Raw genomic sequence first — 12154 nt, forward strand, 5'->3', positions numbered from 1 at the left:
TGACAAGGTGTAGCTAAGAAAAGAAGCCTGTGAGACTTCATTGTTCCACCAAGTCTTGGTTAAGTTGATTGTTCTGCATGAACTCCAGAGGGTAGGTAGAGACTGGGACACATTCATATTCATGTCTGGTTTCAAGAACAAGACCAGTCTCAGCCCTCAAGCTACAAAAGACCTTCCAACAACAGTTGGTCATCACGGAGAAACAGGATCCAAGAGGTTTTCAAAGTTAAAGGCAAGGAAACAAGTTAGAGAATCCACCAGACCACTGACTATCCAGGATACACCCCAGCAGTCCCTTAAAGAGAAAACTCAGGTCAAAGAAACTGCACATGAATCAAGCACAGGTGAAGGAGTTCAAAGAAGAAGGACTAGGAGCCAGGTGGCTAAAGAAAAAGGTAAGTCAGTGAGTATTGAAGAAAGCCCTGTTTCAAATGGAGACTTAAATGACTTATTGCAAGCCATTGACATTGAAGAGTCTCCACTAGTTCAAGCAGATTTCATAAAGTCAGGAAAAGACAAGGCCAAGAGAGTCAAAGCCTCGAAAAAAATCATGTTTGATGATCAGGTTGAGCAATTCGTTTTTAAGCCTAGGAGACCCATAACGAGGAAGTTTAAACAAGTACAGGAGGTACTGCCAAGAGCAGATGAAACAGGGGAGCTGACACGACATCATGAAAGAAAGGATAAAGGCAAAGCAGTTGCCATTCAAGAAGAAGATAGTGTGGAAAACCTGAAAAGGAGATTGGAATCGACCAACTTTGAAATTTCCAAATTAAAGAAAGCTGCCAGGAAATTTGCAGTTAAGGAGGCTTATTTAAACCAAATGCAAGCTCGGTGGGAGGACCAAACATTTCAAATTCCTGAAGTGGTTGATTTTAGTGTTCAATTCTGTAGCTGGACTGCTCCTGCAATAAAGGAAGCTCAATTTATTAGAAAGGTCAATACAAACCTCAGGTCTGGGATCAAGGTCATGAAGAAACAAATTGAAAACTTAAAGATACAGTTAAGCCAGCTAAAAGAATCTCCTTAAAGAAATCTCACTTCAAGTAAGGCTATGTTTCAAAATTTTTATGGTTTTGCTTGGTATAATCTTTCTTGAAGAATCATACATTTCCATTTAGTTTTGAAAGGCCTTGGAGCAGTTGAAAGAATGTTTAAATAGCAAAAGGATCAAAAATGGAAAAATTCTGGTTGAAACTGTGTTTCTTGGAATAACACAGCAGTTTCGTAGTGTGCTACGAAACTGCTGAAGATGATGACTAATGCTCAGCAATTTTGTAGCGCACTACGAAACTGCTGAAGCTACACAATCTAATCTCAGTCAATCGGTTTTGAAATACAAGTGGGAATTTTGAAAAGGGAATATCTACAAGGGATCATCTGAAGCTATCAACTTTCAACATGGTCAAGACAGGTGAAGGAAACATGTATTCGAATCCAAACCCAAACTTTTTGCATAAAGTGAGCATATTTACTACAGTCCAAGATATGTCAGACAGCATGGAAGAGCTTTTGCCTTTACACATAAAAGAAGTTGACAGCACATCAAAGACGTGGAAATCTGTTATATTTTGGATAATCAAAGATAAAGGGCATGGTTCTTTGGATTCGAACATTTTGAGGCAAACCAAAGACCGATAAACAGGGGTAGTTTCCTATGTTTCAGGGCAATGGAGAAGATGTGACATTGAAGACCAACATGGAGCTTTGAACATCCACCACAACCAAACTAAAAAGGGACCAGATGTCAAAGAATGAGAATGATTGTAATCAAGGCTATTATTAGCATAATATGGAGTTAGACTCCTACTTGATTTAGATCTCTAGAAAGTCTAGTTGCAGTTTGTTACATTTAATAGGCAGTTAAAAGTTAAACAAGTGTCATTAGAAGTAGATTTCGAGTTCCCCTAATGTTTAAGGAGGAATCTCAGTCAGGTAGAAGAACTCTATATATAAGAGAAAAGGAAATGTAATAGAGGGTTGGAAATAGATGCAAAAAAAGCTCTGTTATCAAGCTTATGTAAAAACTCTGTTTCTTTTGGTAATATAGTACTCGCTTCTGTTGCTCAAGAATCATAGAGTTAAATGTATGAGTTCCTTTTGTTGTCTTTTCATGTTTTTTACAGTATTATGAGTATTTGATTACTTAGAAATCACTTGCAGTGTTCTAATTTCCTTCATATACTCGTAAACTGTCCTTTTGTGTTTGGTGTACTCTACCTATATTGAAATCTGAATGCCTTGATTTATTTGCAAAGCCAAGTCTACTATTAATGCTAAATGACATATGGCTCCATAAGCCCAATGGATGCTTGTTAATTTTGATTCCACCAGCTTCATTCCTATTTGTTTCACAAAGAGTTAGCCATCTTAATCATAATAAAAAACCTTCAATCCTTTGAGAGAGCCCTCTCAGGCTAAGGAGGATAAGCCTTAGCTAAAAGATTGGTTTGAAACAATTACTTGAAGTCTTCTTGGTCTGCAGCCTTCCAGGGCTTGATTTTGAGATAACAGGTTCAATGATCATAGTTTCCTTTGGAGGTCTCCCAGGACCAGGCCTAGGCCTAAGATTATAACTCTTGTTTAATTCTGCAATTAAAAATTCAGAGAAAGCATGATATTTAGAGACCTGTGAGGCTTCCTGCTCTTCTTGAACATGATTTTGTTGTGTGAGAGGAATGATGGCTGTTTGATTGGAAGAAGAATCCATATTACTAATATCTTCAGTAATTGTCATAGTATTATCATCAAGTTGTTGGTCATCTATCATAGAGGAGTAGGAACTTGTTGATCATTGCTGGGTATCTGAAGAATTTGTAGTGGTGGATTTCTTTTATATTGACCTTGATTTTGGTTTTGAGGTTTAGTAACTGTTTGTTGTATTTTTCTAGGTTGAGTCTCAATCTTTGAAATCCTATTTGATGGGTTTCTAAGAAGAGATGTTATTTCATCTATTTTTGAGTCTTCTAATTTAGTCTTAGAGGAACTAGAGGCTTCTTGAACAGATTTGAGTTTTCTTTGGGCCTTTTCTTCCTTAAGTTTTAAAGAAGTTGGGGTTGCCCTATTTTGCTTCTACTTCTATAGCGTTTGTTTGCATATCTTCAAGAGTTCTTGAAGTTATCTCTCGTAGCATAACAGTAAAATCATCATCAAAAGCTTTAGAAAATCTAGACTTAGTTGCTGCTACAAGGGGTTTACAATTAGCAGGCATTTTGTGATAGAGTTTATTGAATCTTTTGATAAAATCTGATACTGGTTCACCAAAGTTCCTTTTAAGCTCTTCAAATTCTGTGAGGAAGTAAAGAGGATCCTTTTTCACACCCCATTGATTTTTAAATATGGTTGTAATCTCTTCCCAATTTCTAATGGTAGCTGCTAGTAACTGCCTAAACCAAATCCTCACATTTCCCTCAAGTGACTGTACAAACAATCTCATATAAACATAATCTTATTCAATATTCATGTTGTTTGCAAAGTATAGGAAAGCTTGAAGATGGTCTTCAACTGAGGGACTAGTTTCTCCATTGTACTTTGGAAGGTATTTTAAGTATCCAGCTGGGAATGCATCAAGGTTATTAGGTAAGACTAAGGCAGCATATCTAGCCTGTACAATAGGTCAGAAAGCCATGACAACAGGTGGTGTATGAGGTGCTTGAAGTATATGAGGTTGTTGAGGTGTATGAGATTGTCTAGGTGGAGTATGAGGTGTTTTTGTGGATGTAGAGGATGAAGAAGAAGTAGAGGAAGAAGATGGTGATTCAAGGGTTGATGGACTAGTTGGAGGTGAAGGAGGAGATGAAGGAGAGATCTCTTGAAAGAATTCAAAGGAGTCCTAAGAACTAACTTTGGGACCTGTAAAGGAATGCCTTCTTTTGTTTCAAAGAGAGGATTGGAATATATAGAAAAGTTCTCCTCAGATTTTTTAGAAGAAGAAGCTTTAGGTCAGTCAAAAATGGCAGGAAAATGATAGGTGATAGGGGATATGAAATCTGTGGGTTTATATTCTGGTAGATTGACACCCAAAATTAGATTCAGATTTAGGTGATCCTAATGGTAGTGTGGGTATTGGATGAGATTCTAATGAATGAGTAAGATAGGCTGACTTAAAATCAACTCCTTTATCTAGAAGCTCAACAACCGTAGGTGATAAATGGGAGTAATTAGGATCAGCTAGGATATTACTATAGGGGTCAAATGATTCTAATTCTTCAAACTGCAGGACTGAAGAGGAAGAAGAAGATTGTTGGTGTCCCCTTTTAGAACTGGCTTTTCTTAGAAGCCTTTTAGAATCTGACAGAGGTTTAACTATGTCAACTTCTGAACGAGATCTGGTATGTTTATAAGGTGCTAGCTTGGGAGTGTGGAGTCGCCTAGGTGAATGATTTGAACCTTTCTAAACCCTTTAATCATCTTTAAAGGATAAGAATGAATTAATATCGTTATTCCAAGGGAAACTTAAATGAAATTAAAATCCTCGGAAATGGCGCCAGTCTGATGTTGTACCTTTGAGATAGTAGTAGGTCAGCTACCAATGCCAGAGCATCTAAAATAATTGTTTTGGGGTTTTGGTTTTAGTTTTTTGGAAGACCAAAGAAGGAAGACAGATGTAGAATTGAAATACTTAATCCTTTGGGTTATATTAATACATCAGCCAAGGGCTGCTATAAGACTTTACACAGTGATATAGATCAAAATAGTGGTGAGTAGAAGACAACAAAAAATATGATTATCACAGTTTCTAGACTATAAAACAGAACAATCATAAGTAGGAAAACCTTCTAAACTACGTTCCAAAGGTTCAAGGTAGTATACTTAAGCTTACACAAGATGCTGATGATTTATTGATTAGAGGGGATTAGCTAAACATACAGTTCATTAATCCAGTCCCTTAATAGATGATCACTTCAGGAGCTTATAGGAATTAATTGAGACACAATTATTCCTACCTAGATATCTCTATAAATCATAAGCATGTGAAGAAAAATATAATGATTGATAACTGGAAAAATTTACAGGATAACACAAACTATGTAAAACCAGATTCAGAATCCTCTGCTTTGTATTAAGGTTCCAGAAAGACTGAGTACATCAAGTGTCTAGAAAAGCTTCCTTCAAAGGTGGCTTCCAGGTCCAAAGTAGAATTAACAGTCAAGACTTAACAAGAAATGAAAAATGAATCTTTAACTTCGAACCCATAACATCTTGAAAAGAGAGTTATTTATACAATAATAAAACTAAGAAATATCCTAAAAATGATTACGATTTATTCTAGGAAAGGAAAAATATCTTCATGCAAGAAGATAGGGGCAACAATTGAACTGCTTCTTGCTGTCCATTTTATTCAAGTTGTGCTAGCTTTGTTGTTTGATATTTTCCCCCTTTAGGCTGCTTGACTATTTGAATCCTTTGCACTGGTTGATTTCTTCATTTTTTTTTTATCTAATACTCTTTAAACTCTATAAATATCCTTTAACCCTGCAGAATAACCTTTACTGTTTCTTTTTACCTTTATTGTGCAATCTAGGTTTTTACTATTTTTTTCAACAGTAAATCACTTTAGATTTTATGTTACAGGGTAAAGTAAATTGATATGGTCTTCATATTTGTCTTTCAAATGTACACAGGCTTTTTCTTTGTAAGCATGGAATAGGTGTCTTTACCTGCAAAACATAGAAAATGTTAAGAAAAATAACGTGACAGAGACGGTTGTGAATGGATTTTTTGAGTTTGAAAGGACATTGGAAAGAGTCCATAGTGTATCAGAAGGTGAAACAATTGTTTGATTGGTCATAGAGGCATTATAGAGGCTTCACTTTGTAAAACATGCAAAACAGAGAAAAATAGTCATTTTGGCGTTTAAACAGGAAAAACAGTTTTCTTTTGAAATATGGAACGATAGTGAACAGTCACCATTTTGTTGTTTTGTGGAAGGTAGTTTTCATCGCACCGCTTATAAGGCGTGGGCGGATTTAGGAGGGGGTCACCCGAAATAACTTGAGCTTGACACGTAGCAATGGAGGACGATGGAATACTGCTTTTTGGGTGGGTAACGCTCGTACAGAGAGCTAACCCGAAATCGCCTAGGGTCGTTGGATCTGAACACATTGTATCAGATGGTGGTGGAGTGAAGGGGTAGTACAGAGGGTAAGAACGATTAAATATGGCCGTAATGGCTTTATTATGGCTTAAAACCCAAATTAGTGTTGAAATGGAGGTTTAAGGTTAATTCTTCGTTTAAATCGTAAAAATGAATTAACAAAGAAAACCTTCACAAAAAAGATATGGCAGACTTGAAATTTTATTAACTCAGGCAGATAATGATATCGGGTCCGAGCTAATATTGCATATCACAATCAGAGTTTAGCAAAGGACGACCCATCTCAAGGAATACGATAGGTGTCGAACGCGACGTGGAAATAAACCATATATGATATATGATCGGGTCCAGGTCCCAATCACAATTGGAGATCGCAATGGCGGAAGGTATTTGCTTTAGCCAGGGCTTGCGATAAAGGCAGATGCGATATGGCAATGAGTTATAATATATATAATGTTAGGTTCAGACCCATCGTTGATCGCATATTGCAATCGAGGAAAATGGCAATGAGTTATAATATATATAATGTTAGGTTCAGACCCATCGTTGATCGCATATTGCAATCGAGGAAAACAGATGCACGTTGAAAGGCTTGTGATCCGCCAATATTGCGATGCGACATGAAAATACATAGTTTTATTATAAAACTAAGGTTTTTGGGATATTTTATTAAAGGAGTTACTAATACACGTGAAAAGGGGAAATATATGTGGAAAAGGGAAATACACGTGAAAAGGGGAAATATAGGCGGAAAAGGGAAATACACGTGAAAAGGGAAAATATAGGCGGAAAAGGGAAATTAGGCAGAAAAGGGAAAATAGACTAAGTATAATGCCTTTTTCATGGTTTATTTACTTTTCATATATGGATAATACTTAGGGTAAAACACATTTTGGTGGGTTTTTCGGGTAAAAAGGGATTTTATATGGTAAAAGGGATTTTACATGGTAAAAAGGGATTTTACATGGGATTTTCACTTTTCCTAGGTAAAAAAGGGTTTTGACCTTAGGAAAAGGGGTTTTTATGGAAAATGAATGAATTTGAATGTATGAAGGTAGGAAGGGGAAATTAGTGAATATAGGGATGAATGGAAAGTTAATTAATTGATCTTCATTTGCTTTATGTAATTGCTTCATGGACATAGAAACATATGATGAAACATGATAAATGTACATTTTGTCCAATGAATAATCAAACTTCTGCAACCTTTCTCTACTTACCCTTTGCTTATCCTATCATTTTTTCTTCACTTAATGGGTGCATTTAAGCTAGAAAAATGTTATAGACATATTTGGGCACTACAACCCCAATCGCATATGTCCATAAACCAAGGGCTTCTAAACCCCTAAAAGTGTTGTTTCATACCCTAAAGGAACAAGGTCAACTGATTACATCATCTCCCAAAAGTTCTCCATGAAAAACTACTCAGAACTAGTTAAAACGGGACCATACAGACTGCTCCATGCATAGGGTGCGATGCATCTCACCTATTACACATGGGGGGTGCAATGCATACTGGAAATCCCTTCTGTAGGGTGCAATGAGCGAGAGAAGACAAATGGCAAAAGTAGTTTGCTAGGTGGAAACCCAAAGAATCTTTTAGAAACTGCTCATATGACACTTCCTCTCTGAATTCGACCAGGGATGAGTAACAGATTTGAAATATCCAAGTGGAACCAAGAACTATCAGTGAAATGACACTAATCAAAATCCTAGAAGCTAACTCGCTCTCCTAAAAACATCTATATGTGGATCCCTCATCCAAGAGATCCAGAGGTTGGAATTTTGTAATTTGCAAGGAAGTGTTGTTGGTTTCTCTTTGAAGACATCGTTGGGTGATATTTCTTTGTATGAGGTGAAGAGGGATTTCATGCTGGGAGGATGATGCTGGATCGGATAGCCTAGTTGTAATCCTCTCTTCTACTACTTCTATCAATAAAGCTATTTGAGTTTTCCTCCATATGCTTGTATATCTCTCAATCTTGTTTGTGTATGCATTTCTATGGTTAATGTACATCTGATCCTACATTATTTATGGTTATAGTTCTCTATGCTTTGATGGTATTTTGCTACCTTGAATCTACAGGTGTTCTTTGAAGTGGGACAAGCGAGAAAGGAGTGGTGAAAGCTCTATCAAAGGAGAGAGGAAACAAGCAAGGAGACTAGCGAAAGACAGAGGTTGGTGCTCTTTGCTTCTCTCTCATCTATCTCTCATAAAGGAAAGCACAAGTAACTTTAATTTGTTTGTTTCTAAGATAGCTACCCGTCTTAGTGGGACTAGCAGCTTTGAATGGACACTAGTTTTCCCGATAACAAAATGGCAACTCCACTAGGGAGCGAATAGTTTGTTTGTTTTGTTACTGTTGTTTGCTTTATAAACCACAGACGGAGCCTAAAGTTAAGCCAGCTAGCCTTCGAACTGCTTTTGCTATGCAACTGCAAAGTAGATCAACGCTGCTTCAATCAATCTCCGGGTTGGTTTATGAACTAAACATCTAGCTTGCAAACATCCTAAGTGCCCTGGTGGTAGCTCAAATAACCTCATTAGATCAGCCCCTATACTTTGTGTTTACTGACAATCATTAGCTAAGCTTAAACCCTTGAACTTAGCTGCAAACAGTGAGTGAAAACCAAGCACAGTCTTTTCCCTAGACCATCACACTGTCTCTTCTTGGTAACCTGGATGCATCATACCTCCTGTGTGTTGCAAGTGATATGCATCCCTGTTTCCCTGTGTTACAGGTGCGATGATTGACTAAGACTATTTCTGCCTCCAGATTTTGGGTTTTTCTTCATTGTCTTCAGCTTTATTCATTAGTTTTTCTGTCTGCGATCAGTATATCTATGTTGAAACCATCTTCCTTTGCATTATTTAGCCTCCATCAGAAGGAATTGTGAATGATTTTTTTTATGTATTTTTCATCATTTACAGTTCTCCTTTGCAAATAGTAGCTTAATCGAACTGTCGTCTTTTGATTTGAAAGTGTTGCAAGTGTCATTTTCAGTCAAGAAAAAGAGTGTCACAAAGCATTCCTATATTAGATAGTCAATTACACTTTTTCCATTGTATTTGATTTGAATCATTAGTATTTCAAGTGTCAAAAGCAGTTTAAATTCAAAATTGCAAAGTGTCGTCTTGACCTTACTTTCGTTTTTTGAAAAAAAATTGTTAGTGTCGTTGTGAAAGAGAATATTTCAGATCTATACTTTGTTTTATTTTTGTCATTATCACATTAAGGAAACTGAAAAACAATACATGCATGTGCATTTGCATTAAGATTGCATGCTGAAGTTGATTTAGGAAAAGTGCATCTAGTGTGTGCTCTCTGCTCTATGCTGAAATAATTTCATTTCTCTCTCCTTAGTAGCTAGGATTTTCATTGCAAAAAGAAAGTAAACGACTGTCTATCATCTTAGATTGCATATTTAGGAATTGTATATCTACATCACGTGGTGAACCTTAAAGGAAAACTTCTTAAGAAAGATCAACTGTAAAATAAACCTCAATGAACATAAAAACGCTTCGGAACCTAACACACAACACTTAGAAGTCTAGGCTAGAGACGTATTCCGGCGTTGTAAAGCCTGGTAACTATCGCTTCCATTGTAGGTTGGGTGATTCCTCCTCTTTGAGATGACAAGTTCCAGTACGGACTTGTGCTCCCATGTACCGTCGAGTATATATTGGGAGACCACAATAGGCTACATCCTTTATCCTTAGGAAGCTATGTCTGCCGCCATATCGATCGCAATGCACTGAACACAACATTTAGGAAGATTGGCTGCCGTACCGTAAAAAGTATTCTGCAGTTTTGCGATTGGTTTGGTAATCCCTCTGTCTAGATTTCTAGAGTAGTCACTTTCGTTCCTTTTCAGACTCCTTAAAAGAAAAGGTCCATCTAAGCACTTGTCACTTCAGGCTCATTAAAAATCGAAGGCAACTAGAGTCATCTTTAGCTTTTTCTCAACTCTTAAAAATTGAAAAAGCAAGTTGGGTCAAAGCGTCATAAAATTTATTTTAATCAGAATAACGTTATTATTCCCTCATTAGTCTTTAGGTTGAGAAATGGAGTCTACCAATCAAGGATTTCCCCTTGGGAGAAATCCTAGTCCCTTCTCCTCTTGGGGGGATGTTGGAGCTCCACACATGGCCACATTGTCCCTTCCAGGACTCACAATTGGCCTGCCCGTATGGCTTTTCACAACCTCGGTCATTCAAAACATCGCAATTCCTCAGCAACCAGATGAAGTTGCTCCCCCACCTTCTACTTCGTTTGTTTCTCCCTCTCCTTCTTCCTCTTCGCTTGGTGAAGCTAGTAATGCTAAAAACCAAGTAGATGAGAAGAAGAAGAAAGGGAAGGAGAAGAAGAAGAAGAATCCAACCACGAAAGGGGGCAACCGCGCATCATCTGGCGAAAATCCACACATTGCACCTTCCAAACCTAAATCTCCATGTGTCATTTGCAAGGGAGACCACTATCATCGAGATTGTCCCTACATCCCATGGATCTTGAGGGACTGGTCTCCTCGCTTGCACAATCCAGTGTCTTCAACCACTGACAATCTTGTTGAGAGCACACCATCAACTAGTGAAAATGAAGTCAATGGAAAAAAAAGAAGATCCAAATTTCCTTGTAGACTGTGTGGAGGTGATCATGCCCTCCACCGTTGTCCCTTCTTAGATGAAGCGAAAAGAGTCTTGGATAATCATTCTACGTCACCACAACGACTTCCTCCTGGATACAAGAAACTCTTACTGAGTCCATCGCTAGTTGAAAATCCAACTGACACACCGTTGTCGTCGGTCGAAGCAACTATCATTGAAGATAAAACCTCTGATTCCACACCGGACCAAAGTCAACAGGTCGAGACGGCAGTCAACCCAATCTTGTCTTCAGAGGGCCAACCTTCAGATGATACTGTCACCAAAGAGAATGAGAACGACACCATTCAAATTATCTTCGTAAACACAAACTCTGATGAACATGGGGGCAATCTACCCATTCCTTTACCGCAGGAAGGAAGTTCATCAGAGATGTATCCAGCCATTTATTCGATCCCACCTCCAAGCAACCTAGTCGTTTCCTTCGATTGGAATCTACTAGGCAGACCCCACCTGTTGGACACCTAATCCTAAAGGGTTAGTGTGGAAGCCGAAAAGACTAAGCAGTCCAAGAGACCTTGGGATCTGAAACCCAAGAGTCACAACATTGTATTATAAATGTACATCTCCTGTTAATAAAAAAATGAACTCAAATGATTTATCTTTCCAATTCTATTGTTTCCATGTGTGTTTAACATGGTATCGGAGCCGCTTGTTTTTCTGTGGCCTGTTATGTGCATGTCAGTCCTGCACTTCTGCCCGTTACCCATAAAGCTCCATTAATTCATTGTTTGCTAGAAATCTGCTGACTCTGGCTATTTTTAGCCTCTCTGTCTGACCCTGGAAATCATACCTGCACTCTCTCTCTTCTGCGTTACTTGCGCCCTCTGTCCTTTAAATTATGCCTGCGCTCTTTACTGTTTTTAAAAGTTATGTAAAAAAAAAAGCGTTGTCCTGACAATTTAAATTTCTTTAGCTGTCGCTGTCACTGTCATCTGACTGTTCGCAGAATACGCAGAACCGTTGCATCAACGTCAAACGAATCTTGCCCGGCAACGATGGTTCAAACATAGAGCGTTACAACAATGGCGATGGCCCTGGGCATCAGGAAATGCAGGGATTTAGCAGATTTTCTTATAACAGAGACTATTTTTTCGCTGCGGAAAGGAAAGAAATATTAATACACAACCAGAACGGGAAGGAATGGAGGTGCATTAAAGTCGGAGGCAACCTCCCTACAAGAATGGTATGCCGATATTTAATGGCTGTCTATGTTATGAATATGCTGGAGTGTTGGTGTGACTGTGTCGTATGGTCTGCGTTCTAAACAACGTTTTACATAAGATGTATTGAAATTTGGTATTTTTATATATAATGTGTTCCGACTTCGCTGTGGTATCTACTGTAAAGTACCACCTTTGATTTTCATGATGCTGGGTTGAAGTTTGAATAAG

This window comes from Pinus tabuliformis, chromosome J (assembly GCF_031772625.1).
Source record: "Pinus tabuliformis cultivar Carrire ecotype Pingquan chromosome J, CPIR1, whole genome shotgun sequence".
In the NCBI taxonomy this organism is placed as follows: Eukaryota; Viridiplantae; Streptophyta; class Pinopsida; order Pinales; family Pinaceae; genus Pinus; species Pinus tabuliformis.